Consider the following 23,061-nt stretch of genomic DNA (forward strand, 5'->3'; position numbering starts at 1 on the left):
CAGCAAGACCTTCACAGGTGGTGGTCCAGATTACTGTACACACCGGTACCTCTAATACGCAGTAGCACATGCTCTTGCATTAATGCATACCTGTATTCGTCGTGGCATACTATCCACAAGTTCATCAAGGCAGTATTGGTCCAACTTGTCCCACTCCTCAACGAGGATTCGGCGTAGATCCCTCAGAGTGGTTGGTGGGTCAGGTCGTCTATAAGCAGCCCTTTTCAATCTATCCCAGGCATGTTCGATAGGTTTCATCAGTGGAGAACATGCTGGCCACTCTAGTTGAGCAATGTCGTTATCCTGAAGGAAGTCATTCACAAGATGTGCGTGATGGGGGCGCTAATTGTAGTCCATGAAGACGAAAGCCTCGCCAATATGCTGCCGATATGGTTGCACTATCGGTCGGAGGATGGCATTCACGTATCGTACAGCCGTTACGACGCCTCCCACGACCATTAGCGGCGTACATCGGCCCCACATAATTCCACCCCAAAACAGCAGGGAACCTCCACCTTACTGCACTCGCTGGACAGTGTGTCTAAGGCGATCAGCCTGATCGGTGCGGGCTTTCAAATAAAATGATGGTGTGGTGGCCCCCAACTAAATACTCTCAGACTCGAAATTGAAATAGTAAAAATTTCGCTGGTTTCGTTGTCTAGGGGCTGGGATACGTAGTTGCCGCATTACATGCCAAATATTGCTACAGTATACAATATGAATATACACATGAAGCGAATGGTCGAAGGTTCCTATCACTTGGCAATCGCGAATGTAAAGTAGAAATTTATAAATAATAGATTGCAATACATAAAACGTGCAGGTACTATCTTAACGACTTTAAATGATGAGTACGATAGTAGAAGTACTTTTGAGAATGTGGTATATTTCTACAAAACACTTATTGGTGTCGACGGTCCAGCATTTGCCTCCAAACATGTTCAAAATGGTTCAAATGGCTCTGAGCACTGTGGGACTTAACATCTGTGGTCATCAGTCCCCTAGAACTTAGAACTACTTAAACCTAACTAACCTAAGGACATCACACACATCCATGCCCGAGGCAGGATCCAAACATGTCTCTGACTATTGTCTGGTGGAAGGCATGTGTAACACTCATCAGTGAAGAGAATGTGATGAAAATCCTGAGCGATCCATTCAGCATGTTGTTGGGCCCATCTGTACCGCACTGCATGGTTGCAAGGATGGGCCTCGCCATGGACGTCAGGAGTGAAGTTGCACATCACGCATCCTATTGTGCACAGTTTGAGTCGTAACACGACGTCGTGTGGCTGCACGAAAAACATTATTCAACATGCTGGTGTTGCTGTCAGGGTTCCTCCAAGCCATAATCCGTAGGTAGCGGTCATCCACTGCAGTAGTAGCCCTTGGGCCGCCTGAGCGAGGCATGTAATCGACAGTTCATGTCTCTCTTTATCTCCTCTATTTCCGAACAACATCACTTTGGTTCAGTCCGAAATGCGTGGACACTTCCCTTGTTGAGAGTCCTTCGTGGCACAAAGTAACAATGTGGACACGACCGAACCGCGGTATTGACCGTCTAGGCGTGGTTGGACTACAGACAACACGAGCCGTGTACCCCCTTCCTGGTGGTATGAACTAATCGGCTATCGGACCACCTCCGTCTATTAGGCGCTATTCATGCATGGTTGTATACATCTCTGTGCTGGTTTAGTGACATCTCTGAACAGTCAAAGGGACTGCGTCTGCGATACACTATCCACAGTCAACGTCTATCTTCAGGAGTTCTGTGAACCGGGGTGATGCAAACCCTTTCTTTGATGTGTGTATTTGTGAACAGTTAGCTATTCCGATTACAAAAATTGCCACCAGAAGGAGCTAGTTATCGAAGACCTAGTTGAAAAATATTAAGTATCAGAGAGTTAAAAAAAAAAGGAAAAAAAAGCATGATCCATCCTCTTCCGTAGTCGAAAGCAAATTATAGACGAAATATGGCCCCTCCACAAACAATACACGTTTCAACTAACATCTCCTCTTTCGATTTCTTGTACTATTCAGTATTATCACTGCACAAGCGGAGATCCCAACAAGGTCGGCAATAATTAGCAAATATCGTGGAACTAGGTTCAAATTCAGATGGCTCTAAGCACTATGAGACTTAACATCTGAGGTCATCAGTCCCCTAGGCTTAGAAATACTTAAATATAACCAGCCTAACGACATCACACATCCATACCCGAGGCAGGATTCGAACCTGCGACCGTAGCAGTCGCGCAGTTCCGGGCAGAAGCGCCTAGAAGCGCTCGGCCATCGCGGCCGGCGTGGAACTGGGGATTCAAGTGTGTACAAGAGGTAAATTATGTGGATTGTCTATAGACGTTGTCTAGCTTACATGTCTGCAAACAGTCCCAGAACGTCTATAAACATTCCCTCGATTTTATGTACAAGTGTGCACTTACCTTCACGCCACTATTAGCCAACGGACACTAGAGACGCACCTGATGACGCCACTGGTGGAGCTACTAGCTGCCAGAAGTTTCATGAACCAGCCGACTTGTGGCACCTCTTTTTAATTATGGCTCACTTCTCATTTGGAGATAGTCAGTTGAGAGAATAATCTCATATTAATTACTTCCGATCACTCTTCTATTTAAAAAATGAAGCCGAAAGGGTAGAAATCAGAGAAAACGTTGTATGTATATTATTCAATTGTTGCAAGATTCACACAGTCTTGGATGAACTCGAAGTCAACGAACTCGTAAAGTTACAAAAGCCCAAATCCCGCTTTATGAACGAGTTATTGGCATTTCGAAACTAGTGCCTTCAAGAGTGTCTTACGTCTTTATGAAAGAAATCTTTCTCATAGAAGACGTCAGAATACAGATGCTCTTGCCAACCACCAAGGCCTACGAAACTACACGCCAAATACAAATAAACACAAGTGCGCCAGGCACGACTTCTTCTTAACCGACGTCATAGCGACAGGAAAAGGAAAAAAGCAAACTACGAACTCCAACGTGTGGTAACACGATACGCAACACATGGGTTTCGCCACAATTTCTATCGAAACAAGAATGAAGACAAGAATGAAGACTGTGTGAACTGTGCAATGAACATGGTAAAAGATAATAACTTTATCTTGAAACTCTTTCATTTGGTCGGTGTTTGCAAAGAAAAACAACAAAAAACAAGAAAACTTTAACTTAATATCGGGCGTCCAAGATTAAAAAGAAAAAGAGAAAATACATACTCTATAAACAGGTCAGCCAATTTCCATGCAGGAGGGAATTGAGCACATGCCAGCGAGTCCTTCACATAATCATCAATTAAGTGTAAATGCCGGAATGCAGCACACTGAAGTTGAAAATCAAACGGTAGGCAAGCCCTAAGTGCTTAAAATGAACTGCAGACAACCAAGTTTCTGATGAACATTACAAACGACAGTAATTAAAACTTCCGGGCTAAGAGGCCGTGGTCCAATAGTAGAAATACTTCTCCCTGACGTTTCGTTGCCAGCTGCGGGCAACATCATCTGAGGTGAGTCTACGGCTGTCTACTAAGCCGTGGAGGTCCTGTTTATATAGAGCGCGTAGAGGGTGCCACCACTCGTCACGTATTGTCAACAGTAAACTCGATAAATAATAACCCAAACAAAAAACTATATTCTGAAAGCGATTCTTTCTCATTCAATTAACAAAACGCTACAAGATTTTTGAACAATCGCTTCGTTTGTAAATCTGCCTCCAGTGGCATTAAACCAGTTTTACTGTTGACAACACGTGACGAGTGGTGGCACCCTCTACGCGCTCTATATAAACAGGACCTCCACGGCCTACCAGCCAGTCGTAGACTCACCTCAGATGATGTTGCCCGCAGCTGGCAATGAAACGTCAGGGAGAAGTATTTCTACTATTGGACCACGGCCTCTTAGCCCAGAAGTTTTAAATACTGAAGACGCCGGCCGTGAAAGCCTGCAAGCTATGATTACAAACGACGCTCACCCGTAAACCGAAGGAGACAGGATGTGACTCTGTCGTCGTCCGAAAAACCCAAAAAGGCGTTCATCCGGTGTCTGACAAAAACCCAGGGTGAAGGCGCTCCGAGCCACTGGGACAGCCCGGGCCGCGATCCCTAGGCCTCGTTGAAACGCGCTAACTTCTCAGGAGGATCCACCAGACACGAGGACTAGCGCAACCAGGACACGTGTGGCTTCCTCAAACACATCACGCCAACAACCGCACCGTGTTATGCGGTAAACGCCAGCTTATGGCGCTAGACGCAGGAAGTCCGTGCGCCAGCAATCCTGGTCAACTGCTACCGAGGAAGCTCTTACGCTCCGCCGAACACAATTCCCCACCCCCCACACCCATCCCCACTTCAACCACCTCCTTCCTTCCTCACAGAGAGAGACCAAAGACTCTCGAACCTGCAAAGAAAGGGTTCAACTCGTCGGTCGCGACCTGTTGATCTCGCAGCGCGGCTCTAGAATCTATATTAATCTTTTGTTACATTTTATAGTTATGAAAGTCGCTAGCTCTATCTTCTTATCTCGTGTTTTCTACTGTAAATCTCGCGCTTGTACTCTTGTTAACTTCACGATTACAGAGATCGCCAAAACTTTATTTTTTTTTTATTGGTCCTGTGCGCAACAAATAACTTACTTCATCTTTCTGCTGCCACTGCTTGATCTGCTGCATTCCATTATTTAACAAAAACATAAAAAAACGTATTATTCATGCTGAGTGCAATGCATGTTCTGTATGGCGGCTCCTGCTGTTGCTGCGGCTGCTGCTGCTTACTACAACTACATATAAGTCAAGAGAAAGGGTTTGGTCAAATCTAAACTCGATAAATGATAACCCAAACAAAAAACTATATTCTGAAAGCGATTCTTTCTCATTCAATCAACAAAACACTAGAAGATCTTTGAACATTCGCTTCGTTTGTAAATCTGCCTCCAGTGACATTAAAGCAATATTACAAATTAATCAAACTCTTGAGACAGACTGAAATACTTCTAAATTGAATACATAGTGCAACAATTCCCTGACAATTACAAAAGAAATCAATGACAAAAATCAATACTTAATCTAAAAATGGTTTCCGGTTAAGAATTCAACTCCTATCATTATCAAAATTACCGTCTGCTGATACGCACATACACAAACCCTTTTCTTTAAATTAATAAGCGCGCTGCAAATTATAAAAAATATCAACTAAATACCAAATCGTGTGTCGCGGCTGGCGGACACAGCAGTACGGCAGCTCGGCGACGAACCCTCGCCCAACACATATGCGCACCACAGCAGACGGGCTCCAACACTGGCTTCAAAACTGCCACTAGTTAAGCCGAGCGCTGCGAGGCGCGATAATAATATCTTAGATTTCAGAGCTTGTGTATGCGCGCTGTAGCCAACCTTTACATCCTAAGAGAGTATTGCCAACTCTCAATTAAGACAAAAGGTTGAGCTCAGCATGGCTTGTGTTTTTCTATCATCACAGTTTCTACCAGCTTTGTTTCAACGCTACATTCTGTTGTATCACATATAATTTTACTGATAGGTTTTAAATTTTTCTTGTGATCGCGTAGCCCTTTAATACATGGCACTGTATCATAAACAATACATGTACAATAAATACATTAACTATTTAATAGTGTTCTTTCCACACATTTATTATGTTCCATGTGCCTCCAAAAGGTGAGAAAGTCTGTTGTATTTCATCCACATTTTGTGCAAGTACATAGCTCAGGTGTGGTAATCCCAAGTTGTGGTCGGAAAACACATATGAGTTTCTCTCCATACTTTAATCCGTTCAGTCTGAGGACTTGCCTGTTGTCGAAAGCACCATTTCTGTCCTGAATGAGGCGCAGTCTAGCACTAGTCGGTAGGACAACGGATCTCAAGAATTTCCAAGAGTACTAGGCTCATTTTTTTAAAATCAAGCGGGACTGATATCTTCCAAAACTAAGTTATGTATAATTAGTGAATATCACATCCTCTGGAACACCATGTTAGGCAAGGTACGAAGAATTTTCGGAGTAGTGCAGTATGTTGGCCCATCTGTGGTTTATGGGTAGGAAAACTGCAATTCTCTTTGAATACAAGCACACAAAGTGACCCTTCCTAAGGGTTCAAATGGCTCTGAGCACTATGGGACTGAACTTCTGAGGTCATTAGTCCCCTAGAACTTAGAACTAGTTAAACCTAACCAACCTAAGGACATCACACACATCCATGCCCGAGGCAGGATTCGAACCCGCGACCGTAGCGGTCTCGCGGTTCCAGACTGCAGCGCCTAGAACCGTACGGCCACTTCGGCCGGCTTCCTAAGAATCATCAGGCGCATGTTCTCATGTGTTTCGGCAGAAACTTACAATCCTGTTTTTCTTATGTATAGCTGGAGTCACGCTAAACTAGTACTGCTCAACACGTCATAGACGCGACGCCCATTGTCGACGGAAACCTTCGGTTTGTTTCCCGTTAGGCACAATATGATTTTTAAGGAGGATAGACAGAGCTGTCGCAAATTAGTCAAATGTGTTACTTGTTTTATCGATAAGCATCAACAGGGACATCAAAACACGAAGAATAACGAGTACTCCAGCGACGGCTGAGTAGCGCTGCTGCATGGCTGTGGCAGTCAGTGTGGGACAGGGAGTGCTGTCGCTGGTGGAGTACTGACTGTTCTCCGTGTTTTAATGTCCTGTTAATAAATGTCGATATAGCAAATAACGAATTTGACTAATCTGTGGCCACTCTACCTGTCCACCTTAACAATCATTTTGTTCTTAACAGGCAACAAACCGACAGTTTCTGTCGAACTGCACGTAGCCTGAAAGACGTGATGAGCAGTATTTGTTTGGAATGACTCTCGTTAAATATCACAAAAACTAAATTGAAAATATCTTGTATAAACACTTGAGAAAAATGATCTGACGACTCTTGGGAGGGTCACCCAATGTATACCACATTCATCTTCTTTATCTTCAAAAGACGAAGGAGTAGTTTTCACATGCGCCATCTTCTTCATTATTCGTTAAATTACGAGCCCGTGCCTTAGTATTTAAATGTCCAGTGTTAAACTTGTAAATACACGACGTGAAGGCTATGTTATTTATTATGTCCAGGTGTTTAAACACTCCACCACAAAAGTGGTTGCTTGTCAAATTATACACTGCTGAGTCACATCAATGTCATCACAAGTCAAAAGCTTGAATAACAAACTTTTGCAGGAAGAGAGTCAGTGAGGTTCTGGAAGCTACCAGCAGGGATTTGGAGCAATACCGACTCCAGTCCCGTGGACAGCTGCGCTAGGTTGCTCGGTTGACGATCCGTGGCGCAAACACCATGGTCGAGGTGGTCCCACAGATTGTCGTGTGGGTATAAATACAGGGAGTTTGTTGGTCAGGATACAGCAAACTCATCCTGGTGTTCTTCACCACGCACATACATTGCGAACTGTGTGACACGTTGCATTGTCCAACTGGTAGCTGCCATCACGGTTCGTTGATTCACGGGGAGGGGACCAAACAGCGAGGTCATTCGTTCCATAGGATTACGGAAGGATGGGGAAGAAAGTCGGCCGTACGCTTTCAAAGGAAGCATACTGGCATTTGCCCGAAGCGGTTTAGGGAAATCACGGAAAACCTAACTCAAAGTGGCCGGTCGCGGGTTTGAGCTGTCGTACTCTTGAATGTGAGTCCAGTGTGCCAACCACTGCCCCGCCTTGCTCGGTGATGCCATCATGCTGAAGAAAAATAACTGCATTTAGGAGTGTACGTGGTCTCCAAGGATAGATCCATAATTGTGTTGATCCATTGTGCCTTCCAGAATGACGAGATCAGGTAAGGAATGCCACGAAAACATTCCCCACACCATAATGTTGTTGCAGGTCGTTTGCTCACAAACGTTTCACTCCCTATGCGCCACAGGCCATCTGTCCAATGGAGAATGAAACGATATTCACATGAAAAGACCAGTTGTCGCCAATCAGTTGGCGTCCAGTTGTGGTACTGTCATGCAAATTCCAGCCTTCGTCGCCGATTAACAGCAGTCAGCATGAACCACTCACTTGTTACGCAGGCCCATTGGCAGCGATGTTGGCTGAACGGTCTTTGAGGAAACACTGTTGGTTCATGTGGACGGTCGGTTACTCAACAGCCGCACATATATTCGCCCATACAGATTTCCGCAGTCGTCGTTCTGTCTTCCACGCATCATGGTGCACCACACTTGCCTTGGATAGCACCATTTTGCCATGCACGGTATACTTAAACCCCGCGGCACGCGGACAGTTTACAAACTTAGCCGTCTCTGAAATGCTTACATCCTTGACACGAAAGCCATCGGCAACGCTTTTTTGAAGTTACACTAATCGCTCTGTTTCCCCATTGTGTTAATAACTACACTGTTTTCCGCTCCCCCGCCCCCGACAAGCTACACTCCTGGAAATGGAAAAAAGAACACATTGACACCGGTGTGTCAGACCCACCATACTTGCTCCGGACACTGCGAGAGGGCTGTACAAGCAATGATCACACGCACGGCACAGCGGACACACCAGGAACCGCGGTGTTGGCCGTCGAATGGCGCTAGCTGCGCAGCATTTGTGCACCGCCGCCGTCAGTGTCAGCCAGTTTGCCGTGGCATACGGAGCTCCATCGCAGTCTTTAACACTGGTAGCATGCCGCGACAGCGTGGACGTGAACCGTATGTGCAGTTGACGGACTTTGAGCGAGGGCGTATAGTGGGCATGCGGAAGGCCGGGTGGACGTACCGCCGAATTGCTCAACACGTGGGGCGTGAGGTCTCCACAGTACATCGATGTTGTCGCCAGTGGTCGGCGGAAGGTGCACGTGCCTGTCGACCTGGGACCGGACCGTAGCGACACACGGATGCACGCCAAGACCATAGGATCCTACGCAGTGCCGTAGGGGACCGCACCGCCACTTCCCAGCAAATTAGGGACACTGTTGCTCCTGGGGTATCGGCGAGGACCATTCGCAACCGTCTCCATGAAGCTGGGCTACGGTCCCGCACACCGTTAGGCCGTCTTCCGCTCACGCCCCAACATCGTGCAGCCCGCCTCCAGTGGTGTCGCGACAGGCGTGAATGGAGGGACGAATGGAGACGTGTCGTCTTCAGCGATGAGAGTCGCTTCTGCCTTGGTGCCAATGATGGTCGTATGCGTGTTTGGCGCCGTGCAGGTGAGCGCCACAATCAGGAGTGCATACGACCGAGGCACACAGGGCCAACACCAGGCATCATGGTGTGGGGAGCGATCTCCTACACTGGCCGTACACCACTGGTGATCGTCGAGGGGACACTGAATAGTGCACGGTACATCCAAACCGTCATCGAACCCATCGTTCTACCATTCCTAGACCGGCAAGGGAACTTACTGTTCCAACAGGACAATGCACGTCCGCATGTATCCCGTGCCACCCAACGTGCTCTAGAAGGTGTAAGTCAACTACCCTGGCCAGCAAGATCTCCGGATCTGTCCCCCATTGAGCATGTTTGGGACTGGATGAAGCGTCGTCTCACGCGGTCTGCACGTCCAGCACGAACGCTGGTCCAACTGAGGCGCCAGGTGGAAATGGCATGGCAAGCCGTTCCACAGGACTACATCCAGCATCTCTACGATCGTCTCCATGGGAGAATAGCAGCCTGCATTGCTGCGAAAAGTGGATATACAATGTACTAGTGCCGACATTGTGCATGCTCTGTTGCCTGTGTCTATGTGCCTGTGGTTCTGTCAGTGTAATCATGTGATGTATCTGACCCCAGGAATGTGTCAATAAAGTTTCCCCTTCCTGGGACAATGAATTCACGGTGTTCTTATTTCAATTTCCAGGAGTGTATAATATCCTACACAGCTAATGACGCCACCTATCGGCTATAAGTGGTTATCGCACGTTGAAATTATACAAAGGCGGTATGGCCCCTGTATAAACTACACAATTGCTCGAATTACCACGTAATTTCTTATGGTCGCAGTTAAACGCGTTTTTATGTTCAAACGACGTGTCCGTTTTTCACGTACTACGCACGACCATTCGCACAATTCAAATGACCTAATTTTCAAGATAGTACTTTCGGGCTGGCACGTTATTCAAACGCTTAAACTCTGTGCACTGACTGAGTTGTTCAGGCATCTGCACTTTGGAAAATACTTGCAACGAAAAATCCTGTTACCTCTCCTACACGTAGAGGAAAATGTCCCAAATTGAACCCCTCCCCCCTCTCACCCCGCTGGTCACTTGCCTCTGCATTACTCTAAACGTCTGTGGAAACAAATGTAAATACCACACAATAACAGATTGATTCACTTGTTCCGTTATCAGCTCGCCGTTTTGACAATGGAAAATTCTTTACATTGTGCTACATTTTTCGTAATAACTCCTAAATATTAACAGTTAATTATGGCTAACTGTTTCTTTTAGATACTTAGTTAAAAGTTTATACGGTTGAAACAATGTACGCTATTGTTGCAAAGCTATGCACACTTCAGTTGCTTAAATTTTACCCGTCATTTTTGATGGTTTCGTCTGCCTGTTCAGTACACACACATTATCACTTGGAATTATCTTGCAGTTTCAAAGAGCGTAACGGGGAAAGTTAACCCTCCCAAACGTAGTCTGTCTAAAATGACTAAAGCTACTACTGCAGTTATGGAAAAGAAGATGGTTTGGAAGAAGAGCAGTATGATCCAGAAATAACACAAAGTTGTCTAGCACGAAATACAGCACAGCTGTGGAATCAGCAGAAACAAAATAAGGGATGTAAAGGTCTTGAAGAAGAACTGGTTAAGTATTGTCTTCCTGTGGAACCTTCTTACTTTGAGTTTACTCGTAATGACTTGTGAAGAAAAGCCATACAACTGGCAAAGAGAAATAACATTGAACACCGTTTCAAAGACGAAACTGCTGAGAAACAGTGAAGTGGAAACAGTGGATTAGTCTTTTTCTTAAACCTACAAAACCAAGCTATCAGAAAGAAACCTACTGGAACATCCTACAGCAAACCCTCCGGTTCAACTAAGAAACATTGTGTAACGCCCTAGAAGATGTTATTTGTAACTGTTTCTCTGATTTGATGCCTCTTTGTGATTTTATTTAGTGTTAGTTTGAATAATTCTACAAGGGTCCGAGTTTGCGAACTATTTCGCAAATTCACAAAGTGTAAGGTTTTTAAAAACTTTTTCTCGTAATAACTTTTCATTATATATTCTAAGAGTGAAATGTAAATATTTCATAACAGTATGAGGTAAACAGTGTTTGCTTTTAAAGCACGATTATTTACCGTTTTTTGTCGATTAAAGATAAAAAAATGGGGGTCCGGCTTTGGGCAATTTTTCCTGCATAGCGCCTGTCAACAGTTTGTTCTCTGTTTATTGGCGAACCATCAACAGTGTACTCCCACGTCAGAAACATACTTTTACCTAGCTCAGTGAAATACAGTGCTCTAATCTTCCACACTCTGTTAGCAAAACAATCTTTAATACAATTCCTTTACTACAGGACTTGCACAACTTGAACATAATAAAACGTTATTTTCATGAATAAGACTGAACAATTTCAAGTTCCACTCGTAGTTAAGTGAAATGAGTTAATGAAACTTTCATAAGAGTATTATCTTGCAGACGTAACGTGTCTACATTTTTAGTACTTTTGATTCTGCACCCGTAAAAGTAGAGTGGCAGTGCAGAGTGAGGTAGCTTTCGGCCATATCCTAGATGAGTTGGTAATGGGAGAACTGGAACTATGTGGGTATGGATTTCCATTTCCAATATTTGCCTCACAGCCAAAGGTAACTTTTAGAATGCATTCGTCAGAATCGGAAGGGATGGAAATAATTTTTAACTTCATTCTGAAACAGTACATTCCAGATAAAAAGTATGAAAGCGTAGTGTATGTGCAGATGCCGTTACAAGTAAACACAGTTAAGTCGCTGACTTGCTCGACACATCGTAATAACACTTTCATCCCCTAGCTAGAGCTGTCGGTGCGACTGAAATGACCCATGTACATTTAGTGACTTTTTAGCTATATACTATACAAGCTTGTAGTGCGGCAGAGGTGTCCCAGTTATGAATATTTAAGAGTGGATTAACCTATTGTTGTTATCAAATGAAACACCCACACAGTCACATCTTCGAGAATTACTTTTACATTATAGTTCAATAATGAAATGAAAGGAGGCTTTAATTTCGACCTGAAACCGCCGGGACGGCGTTTCAGCACCTCCCAGGGATTTTTTCAACTCACTGGACCAAATCGGCACAGTAAATTTAAAACAGTACACGTTTATTAAATCGAAACGTAACTAACTATAATTTGCCGCTGCTCCGCCACCAGTGAAAGTGACAATGGGTGCAGAATTTGTTGCGATGGGCGTGAGGGTGGGGGAAGGTACTCTACGTGTGTGTGTGTGTGTGTGTGTGTGTGTGTGTGTGTGTGTGTGTGTGTGTGTGTGTGTGTACGGTATAATCAAGGTAAGTATTAGCTAGGTAGGCTGAGCTTCGTTTCGAATTTGTCATCGGTAGATATCGTCCTGTTTACGACTGCCAGCAATCTCAGCAAACGAGCAGCGTGGCGACATCCTGTGTAACGTGTGTCAGTGACAAATACACTGACAAAAGGAAATCCTAACACCAAGAAACAATTAATGTATAGTAATTAAATTACCGGAATACATTTGTCTGGGTAACATATTTAAGTGATCAACTGTTGTGTACATAGTTCCGCGTAGTCAGCGCGTACACAACTTTTCCACTAGAGCGCGCCCCACTAAGCAAAACAGCGCAGGCGCAGCGCTCGTCCGTCTCCGCACTATGAGATGGCGCTGACTTAGAGACGGACCAAATTCTGCTTCCGCCGATCCGCGTATTAATATGTAACGCAGCCAATGAGATTGCTGCTAACGTAGAACCTTTTCTCCTCGCGGATCACACTCACGCAGTGATACCTGAACGCACGAGGTATTATAACGAGTGTACAGACCTCCAATTAGTCAGTCTGCGTCAGTCTGCATTAGTCTGTAGTCAAGTTTCAGCTTGCGCCTAATAAGATTACCATATTCTTGTACATAGTCATGAAGATAAATGAATAGACACTTTGTCAAGTATCAGAGATATGTGAGATTAAGATTAACGTGGCAAGACCAAAGGAACTTCAGATTGTCAATTGTAAATAGCATCCAGACCCAAGTTAAGTAATTTTTATGCTTGTTATTATTTTAATAAATGTGTGTGAAAATCAATCAAGTTCTGTTTAAAGTTGGTCACCGTCAATCTGCTACTCTAAGTGTGCAAGTGGCGTTTCTATCGTCTGAGCTAACGGTAGAAGATAAACACGCCACGGTAAGACCATGAGACATATTGCTGACACTCGCCTACTTCGTTAGAGCGACGAGTCAAATAATCTGATGGTGTGTACCGAAGGTCTTACAGTACGCACACCACATCATCGTTACAAGATCACAGGCTAATATAAGTGTAGGGAAAGGCACTGGAAAAGTAAAATGCTGGTACTTAAATAACCGGTGTAACCGCAAGAATGTTGAATGCAAGCAGACAGATGGGCTAGCATTGTGCAATACAGATGCCTTATGTCAGTTCATGGAATGTAGTTTCCTCTTTATTTTTCAATACGGGGACGGTTAATTTTGGTTGTAGATGCCGCTGGAATTATCGTCTGATGATTGTCTCATACGTTATCGACTGGAGATAGATCAGGTGATCGAGTAGACGAAGGCAGCATGTCGACACACTGTAGACCATGCTGGGTCACAATAAAGGTACGTGGCTGTTCATTATCATGCTGGAAAACACCCCCTGGAGAGCTGTTCATAAAAGGCTGCACAAAAGAAGCACCAGACTGATGTACATATTTACAGTCACAGTGCGTTGGATAACCACGAGAGTGCCCCTGCTGTTACACGAAATGACACCCCACACAGTAACTACAGGTGTAGGTCCAGTGTGTCTACCATGCTGACAGTTTGGTTGGGGCCCTCAACTGGCCTCCTTCTAACCATCACTGGCACCGAGCCAGACCGAGCTTTCATCAGAAAAAGAACAGACCTCCATCTTGCCCTCCAACGAACTCTCGCTTGACACCAGTGAAGTAGGAAATGGCGGTAGTCTGGAGCCAGTGGAATGGACACTGCTGGGTATTTGCCTAGAAGCCGCCCTTGAAGTAACTGATATGTAACAGTTCTTTGGATCTCTGTGGTGTCAACTGCTACTCGAACTGGAGATGCAGACGATGTGCCACCTCCCTACGCCATACACGACGGCCCTTCCTCTCTGTAGTGCCACGTGACCGCCCGGAGCACAGTCGTCTTGCGTCAGTAACCTTCCCTCGTGAACACAGCTGCCAGCAATCTTCTAGAGTGGCTACATTCCTACCAAGACGTTCTGCAGTATCGCGGAAGGAACATCCAATTTCTCGTAGCCCTATTGCACGACCTCGTTGAAACTCAGTGAAATGTTGATAATGGTGTCTTCGTTGTCTTAAAAGCATCTTGACTAACTTCGCCCGCAGCTCGTGGTCGTGCGGTAGCGTTCTCGCTTCCCACGCCCGGGTTCCCGGGTTCGATTCCCGGCGGGGTCAGGGATTTTCTCTGCCTTGTGATGGCTGGGAGTTGTGTGATGTCCTTAGGTTAGTTAGGTTTAAGCAGTTCTAAGTTCTAGGGGGCTGATGACCATAGATGTTTAGTCCCATAGTGCTCAGAGCCATTTTTGACTAACTTCAAGCCGGCCGGTGGGGCCGAGCGGTTCTAGGCGCTACAGTCTGGAACCGCGCGACTGCTACGGTCGCAGGTTCGAATCTTGCCTCGGGCATGGATGTGTGTGCTGTCCTTAGGTTAGTTAGGTTTAAGAAGTTCTAAGTTCTAGGGGACTGATGACCTCAGATGTTAAGTCCCATAGTGCTCAGAACCATTTGAACCATTTGACTAACTTCAGCGCACTACGCTCAATCTCAAAGGTAACTAAGGCTCACGTCCGCTATTGCACATAATTGAACAAATCTGATTTGCATCCTCATAATGACGCTGCTAACGCCACTCTTGTGCGACTGGCCGGAAGTTTGAACAGACATCATCCTGCAGTTGTAGAAACACGCCTACCAACTTCCGTTTATTTCGCACAACTCCTTCTTGTTGTTGGGATTTTTTTTCCACCAATATAAATAATGTATGTATCGTTTAAATGTAGCGGCTGCCACTACTAGAAATCATGACGTCCTCGTCACGAAGACTACCGATAAGCGCCGATGTGTATGTAGGCAGAATTAATGAACAAAGCGACACTGCTGCGGGGACAGATAGTAATACCTGTTGTGTATACTAAATCTTGTGGTCTTATTGTTTTGATTATAAGAAATTATGTTTTACAAACCCGAACTTCACAATACTATTTTGTTGAAAATGGTTTCTCATTGTTTTACCACCAGTTTTCAAAAATCGTATCGTGTGGTATCTGGGGCTTTAGGGTGGACGTTACTTGTTTGAAGAGGTGCGCTCCGGCACCAAAAAATTAAGCAGTGGATGAATGAGTATTCTTATGTTTTTGTGCAGTTATTTACTACTCGTAGTTCACATTAATGTTCTTTTGCAAGCCTTCACACAGTTTTTGGATAATAACTGACAATTTAGTTTGAAAACTAAGTCACTGTTCGTTGTTTTTCATACACCGTGTGTACGACGCTGCCACGATGGATCTAAACTTCTCAAGTGGTGGAGCTACTACCTGCTTATGATAATCTTCGACCGTTGATGTGCTGGCTAACATTGTAATTTACTCCTATAAGCAAAAAATGCTAGTTGCTAAATCAGTTTACCTGCAGCGTGCAGACCTTCTGAAGGCAATTCTGCTGTTCTGAAAACTGAAACGTAACTTGACAGAATCACAGTCTGGGACGTGGCTGAGAAGGTTTCTTTGTGCAGTAGTAAGAGCCACGTATTTGTGTTTCTCGTGCGTACGAAGACACAGAAATCTTATGATTTGTATCAAATTATTTATTTCACGAAATAACTCCAATGTACGAAACTACACTGGTCCTCACGATAGTTGTACAATAACTGATGCTCAATCCATTTCTACCTTCCAGTCAAAAGTAATTACCATTCATTCACTGTAAAATACTTTTATTTTTTTTAGCTTAGCACTGTTTTCCTTTATGGAGAACACACCGCTCCGTATTTACCTCTTTCGCTCCTCAGTTAAACAATTACGTCTGTAAATTACTACTGTTCTGCTGTTGCAAACTCCACTAAAAGAACAACACTTAGACATTGAGCCGGCCGGAGTGGCAGTGCGGTTCTAGGCGCTACAGTCTGGAACCGAGCGACCGCTACGGTAACAGGTTCGAATTCTGCCTCGGGCATGGATGTGTGTGATGTTCTTAGGTTAGTAAGGTTTAATTAGTTCTAAGTTCTAGGCGACTGATGACCTCAGAAGTTAAGTCGCATAGTGCTCAGAGCCATTTCAGACATTAACGTAACTTCTGTGTTAGTCTCTCTCGAGTTCTCTGGTTTCTGTTGTCGTTTTCACACTTTCAGGTGCGTCTCAGACCTTAAGATATAACAATCTAATTTCCGTTATGTGCGGCATAGTTTCTTTTAAGTCTTTTCCATTAGTTTTTATATGTCAGACAACATTTAAACTTTTAAACATAATTCACGTAAATTACAGGAGCTCCGCAACATACTACAGCAGTGTAGTGAGTTACGTGGCGGTTGGCCGCAGCGGTAGCCATTGCGCCGGCTCGTAATGCCTTTGCTGACGGGCGAGGTTGTTACCGCAGCAGTCAGGGACAGGGCAGGTCAGCACTTTGCACGAGGCGAGCTGCGCTGACGCAGCACTCTCCGTGTGCGCTGCAGTCGGCTGCAGACTATTCAAAGGCTAGATTTCAGTTCGTAATCACCAGCTCGCTTTCCGAAATCGAGAGAACGCTTGCCACTAACACGTGGCGTTCTCTACAGCTACAGACAAAAATTACTGTAACCTGTTCTAGATGACACCAGTATACACCGCCCCACCCTCACCCTTGAGCTGAGTGGAAGTACTATGTATAAAATAGCTTCAAACGTTTAAATACTTAAAAGCTGGTGTCATGTGTTAAATATTTGACTTACAGCAGGGAAAACCATGTGGATTAAAATGCAAAACCCAAAAGTTGTGTCATCTTTTTAGTTTCCATTTCGTCACTAATAGGCTAATGAAAATGCTCAGAAAAGCTGTTTGGAAGATGCTAAGTGCTCTCATTAAGAAACATTGGATGAGCGTAGTATTGCCTATTTGCGATCCATTTTACTAGTAGCTTTTCACTCGTCTCAATGTTTGTGAGGAACACTGTCTCGTAGATCGTGATAATGTTGCACATACATTTAGTGGTATATGTGGGCCCTGTCTGGTAAACGTGTTGCGGATGCGGATGCTGGGGAAGCAGAGGCTGTTACAAAAAAAAAAAAAAAAAAAAAATTCAAATGTGTGTGAAATCTTATGGGACTTATCTGCTAAGGTCATCAGTCCCTAAGCTTACACACTACTTAGCCTAAATTATCCTAAGGATAAACATACACACACCCATGCCCGAGGGAGGACTCGAAACTCCGCCGGGACCAGCCGCACAGTCCATGACTGCAGCTCCATAGACCGCTCGGCTAATCCCGCGCGGCAAAGGCTGTTGCACTCTCGTTTCAAAATGGGACGCACAAATGACGTCGAGCGAAGTTTAGTAGAGATTCGTGCGTCTGTGAAAAGATCTGTGCGTGAAGCATACCACTATCACACCTTAGCAAGAGATCTGGCAGAGAACCAGAGAAAATTTTCGTCGTATGTAAAACCGCTAAATGCGTCTAAGGCATACATTTAGTCCCTTGTTGAGCAGTCTGGTGTGGAAGTAATAGATAGAAAAGCCGAAGTTTTAAATTTCACATTCAAGAAATCATTCATACAGGAGAACCGTTCAAACATACCGCCAGTTAACCATCGGACCGACTCTGTATGGCCGACTTAGAGATAAGCATACCTGACGAAGAGAAAAAACTGAAAAATTTGAAAATAAATAATCACCAGGTCCGGTGGAATCCCAGTTTGATATTAAAAAGAGCACTCTACGTTTTTGGCCCTTACCTAGCCTGCATTTATCATGAATCTCTCGTCCAGCACAAAGTCCCAAGCCACTGCAAAAGAAGCGCAGGTCACACCAGTATATAAGAGAGGTAAAAGAAACGGACCCGCAAAATTACGGACCAGTACCCCTAACTTCCGTTTGCTGCAGAAATCTTGAACACATTCTCCCTTCGAATATAATGAACTTTCTTGAGGCTAAGAATGAGCTTGGCTTTAGAAAGCATCGCTCTTGCGAAACTCAGTTTTCCCTTTTCTCACATGATGACTGAGAACTATGGATGAAGTGCAACAGGCAGATTCCATACTTCTATGTTTCTGGAAAGCACTTGATACGGTGTCCCATTGCAGACTGTTAACGAAGGTACGAACATATGGAATAAGTTCACAGATATGTGAGTGGTTCGAAGATTTCTTAAATAATTTAACCCAGTATGCTGTCGTCCCTAAGCTTACACACTACTTAGCCTAAATTATCCTAAGGATAAACATACACACACCCATGCCCGAGGGAGGACTCGAAACTCCGCCGGGACCAGCCGCACAGTCCATGACTGCAGCTCCCCAGATTCAGAAGGATGTAGGTTGCAGTAGGTACTGGGAGATGAAAAAGCTTGCACAGGATAGAGTAGCATGGAGAGCTGCATCAAACCAGTCTCAGGACTGAAGACCACAACAACAACAGCATGCTGTCGTCGACTATGAGTGTTCATCAGAGATAAGGGTATAGTGAGGAGTGCCTCAGGGAAGTGTTCTCTAACTATATTAATGATTTGGCGGACAGGGTACGCAGCAATATGTGGTTGTTTGCCGATGATGACGTGGTGTACAATAAGGTGTCGAAGTTGAGTGACTGTAGGGAGATACAAGACTTAAAATTTCCAATTGGTGTGATGAATGGCAGCTAGTCCTAAATGTGGAAAAATTTAAGTTAACGCAGATGACTAGGAAATATAACCTCTACTGAAACTTCCTGGCAGATTAAAACTGTGTGCCCGACCGAGACTCGAACCCTGGACCTTTGCTTTTCGCGGGCAAGCGCTCTACCATGTGAGCTACCGAAGCACGACTCACGCCCGGTACTCACAGCTTTACTTCTGCCAGTATCTCGTCTCCTACCTTCCAAACTTTACAGAAGCTCTCCTGCGAACATTGCAGAACTAGCACTCCTGAAAGAAAGGATGCTGCGGAGACATGGCTTAGCCACAGCCTGGGGGATGTTTCCAGAATGAGATTTTCACTCTGCAGCGTAGTGTGCGCTGATATGAAACTTTCTGGCAGATTAAAACTGTGTGCCCGACCGAGACTCGAACTCGGGACCTTTGCCTTTCGCGGGCAAGCGCTCTACCATCTGAGCTACCGAAGCACGACTCACGCCCGGTACTCACAGCTTTACTTCTGCCAGTATCTCGTCTCCTACCTTCCAAACTTTACAGAAGCTCTCCTGCGAACATTGCAGAACTAGCACTCCTGAAAGAAAGGATGCTGCGGAGACATGGCTTAGCCACAGCCTGGGGGATGTTTCCAGAGTTCGAGTCTCGGTCGGGCACACAGTTTTAAATCTGCCAGGAAGTTTAATATCAGCGTAAACTCCGCTGCAGTGTGAAAATCTCATTCTGGAAACATCCCCCAGTCCGTGGCTAAGCCATGTCTCCGCAGTATCCTTTCTTTCAGGAGTGCTAGTTCTGCAAGGTTCGCAGGAGAGCTTCTGTAAAGTTTGGAAGGTAGGAGACGAGATACTGACAGAAGTAAAGCTGTGAGTACCGGGCGTGAGTCGTCCTTCTGTAGCTCAGATGGTAGAGCACTTGCCCGCGAAAGGCAAAGGTCCAGAGTTCGAGTCTCGGTCGGGCACACAGTTTTAATCTGCCAGGAAGTTTCATATCAGCGCACACTCCGCTGCAGAGTGAAAATCTCATTCTGATAACCTGTACTGTTCGGACACAGTATTACTCGTGTCCCGCTAGACACAGTCATGTCGTTTAAATATCTGGTCGTAACGCTGCAAAGCGATATGAGGTGGAACGAGTATGCGTAAAGTGTGGTGGGGATGGCAAATGGTGGACTTCGGTTTATTGGGAGAATTTTGGAAAAGACCGTTTTACTTGTAAAGGAGTCCATATATAGGACTCTGGTACGACCTGTTCTTGGGAACTGCTCGAGTGTTTGGGATACGTACCAGGTCAGGTTGAGGGAAGACATGTGGGCAATTCAGAGGCGGGCTGCTAGATTTGTTACCAGTAGGTTTGAACAACACGCAAGTATTTCGGAGATGCTTCGGGAACCAAATGGGAGTCCCTGGAGGGAAAGTGACGTTCTTTTCGATAAACACTATTGAAAAATTCGGACAACCAGCCTCTGAAGCTGACTGCCGAACGATTCTATTGCTGCCAACATACATCGCGGTTAAGGACCATGAAGATAAGAAGCAAGAAATTAGGGCTCATACGGACAATCGCTTTTCCTTTGCTCTGTTTGCGAGTGGCACAGGAGGGGAAATAACAAGTAGTGGTATAGGATACACTCCGGTGGCTTGGGGGGTATCTATGTAGATGTAGAACATGTATACACATTACAAAAGTGTATGTAAGTATTTATCTTTGTATCTATGCAACAAATATCCTAAACCTCTGGGCCGATTTCAACCAAACTTGGTATACACATCACTTACAGTTTGGAAAGAATTGCTGTGGGGGAGTGAACCACTTATATGTCACAGGAGAGGGAGTTGGGACTGGAGAGGCAATATAGCCCATGACACACGAAAACCCATACTTCAGTTATCCAGTGTTTGAGAACTAAGGCGCTTATTTCACGTGTAATTTAAAACCTTTACAGAATTTCTCCGTTACAGCCCCTGTAAAGCGATGGAAGAAAAGAATTTCGTCGCTTACTACATATTCGGTGTTCATGCAGGGAAAGGGCCGAACGAAGCATGACGTTTTAATTTATTCCTTCTGCACTGCTAACTCTACTAATTACATGTTTTGCAGATAGTATTCACATAAATCACTGAATACACCAACAAAATTATATCATTTCACGACACATAACTCAGAATATATGACGTCAAATACTCAGATGCTTTAAAACTCTTACATCATGCATGACTTTGTAATTCATTACTTTTTTGCTACTAAATCTATTCGCAACACATTTCCCAGACGGCATCTGCATATGTCGCTGAACGTATCTACAAAAATATAGTTCAGGAGATATGACGTCAAATACTTACACACGTTAAAAAACTGCTGCATCACGAATGACATTTTAATTTGGTACTTTACTACTACCTCTGTTCGCAACATATGTCTTAGACAGTACCCATATATACGCATGGACGTACCAGCAAAGTTATATGATTGCATGAGACATAATTCATGAAATATGTCGTCACAAACATTGAGCTGCATGAAAATGAAACTGCAGGGCGCAATTTGCTAGAGATACACATGAAACATGTGTACAAATACGTGTGAAACATGTTAAATATGTGTGAAATATGCTGGCAAGTCCATGTGTAAAGACTTCACCCTAGACCCTGGGAACGATTTCACCCGAATTTGATACAATCTTATATTAGAATCTGGAAAAAATACTGTGAGGGTTAAGAACCGGCAGCTTCCTGTTGGGGTAGGACCGATTAGGTGGAGAGAGAAGGGGGAAGGAAGAGATGGCTGGGGACCAGGAAGGAGGAGATGCACACAGATGGGCAGAGGGGGGAGAGAGGATATGGACAGAGAGAAGGGGATGGGAAAATGGGAGGAGAGTGGAGAGACAAAGAGATGGGCAGAGGAAGGAAAGAAGAGGCAATGGACAGATAGAGGAGGGAGGGGGAGATAAACTGTGAGAGGTGGAGGAGGGGAGATACGGAAAGGGGGGGGGGAGGACGAGATGGACAAAGAGAGGTAGAGGTGGAGACTGATATAGAGGGCGGAGGAGGGGTTGACAGACGGGGAAGTTACCAGAAGGTAGTGTGGAATCTGTGAATCTTTACGATGACACATAGGAATCTCACTGCTTCGGCATCTCCTGAGGAGTTCCTTATCTTGACATAATTCACGACGATGGGCAATTCGTAGGCTTCCGCTTGTTCTGCAGAATTGCATGAATTTCTAAGGATCACCAGGTAATACGTGATTAGGGATTTAATGCAGTAGACATGGCGTTCAGTAAAATGTGGTCTTTATTCTTGCTGGACATTAATAACGTCAAATATAGAAAAGTAAATTTCTGTAATTATATGTGTGGAAATTAAGTGCTTGTTGAGATACTAACCATTTTATTTGGGTTGCAGATGTTCAGTACTGAGTACACCCACCTGTCTTCCAGCTGACTTTCACTGCTCTTACTGGGTTTGTTGTTTGTATGTAGTCTTACGAGTGAGAAACTGCGTTCAGGGAAATATTTACAACATTTTCCTTCATATACCATCCCCCCCCCCCCCTCCCATTAACCATGGACCTTGTCGTTGATGGGGAGGTTTGCGTACCTCAGCGATACAGAAAGCCGTACCGAAGGTGCAGCAACAACAGTGGGGTATCTGTTGAGAGACCAGATAAACGTGTGGTTCCTGAAGAGGGGCAGCAGCCTTTTCAGTAGTTGCAGGAGCAACAGTCTGGATAACTGACTGATCTGCCTTATAACATTAACCAAAACGCCTTGCTGTGTTGATACTGCGAACGGCTGAAAGCAAGGGGAAACTACGGCCGTAATTTTTCGCGAGAGCAGGCAGATTTACTGTTGGTTAAATGATGATGACGTCCTATTGAGTATATTCCGGAGGTAAGATCTCTGGACGTGGCAACTCAGGAGGACGTCGTTATCAGGAGAAAGAAAACTGGCCTTCTACGGGTCGTAGCGTGGAATGTCAGACCGCTTAACAGGGCACGTTAGAGGATTTAAAACGGGAAATGGATAGGTTAAAGTTAGATATAT

The sequence above is a fragment of the Schistocerca piceifrons genome, chromosome 4 (genome assembly GCF_021461385.2).
Source record: "Schistocerca piceifrons isolate TAMUIC-IGC-003096 chromosome 4, iqSchPice1.1, whole genome shotgun sequence".
Lineage (NCBI taxonomy): Eukaryota > Metazoa > Arthropoda > Insecta > Orthoptera > Acrididae > Schistocerca > Schistocerca piceifrons.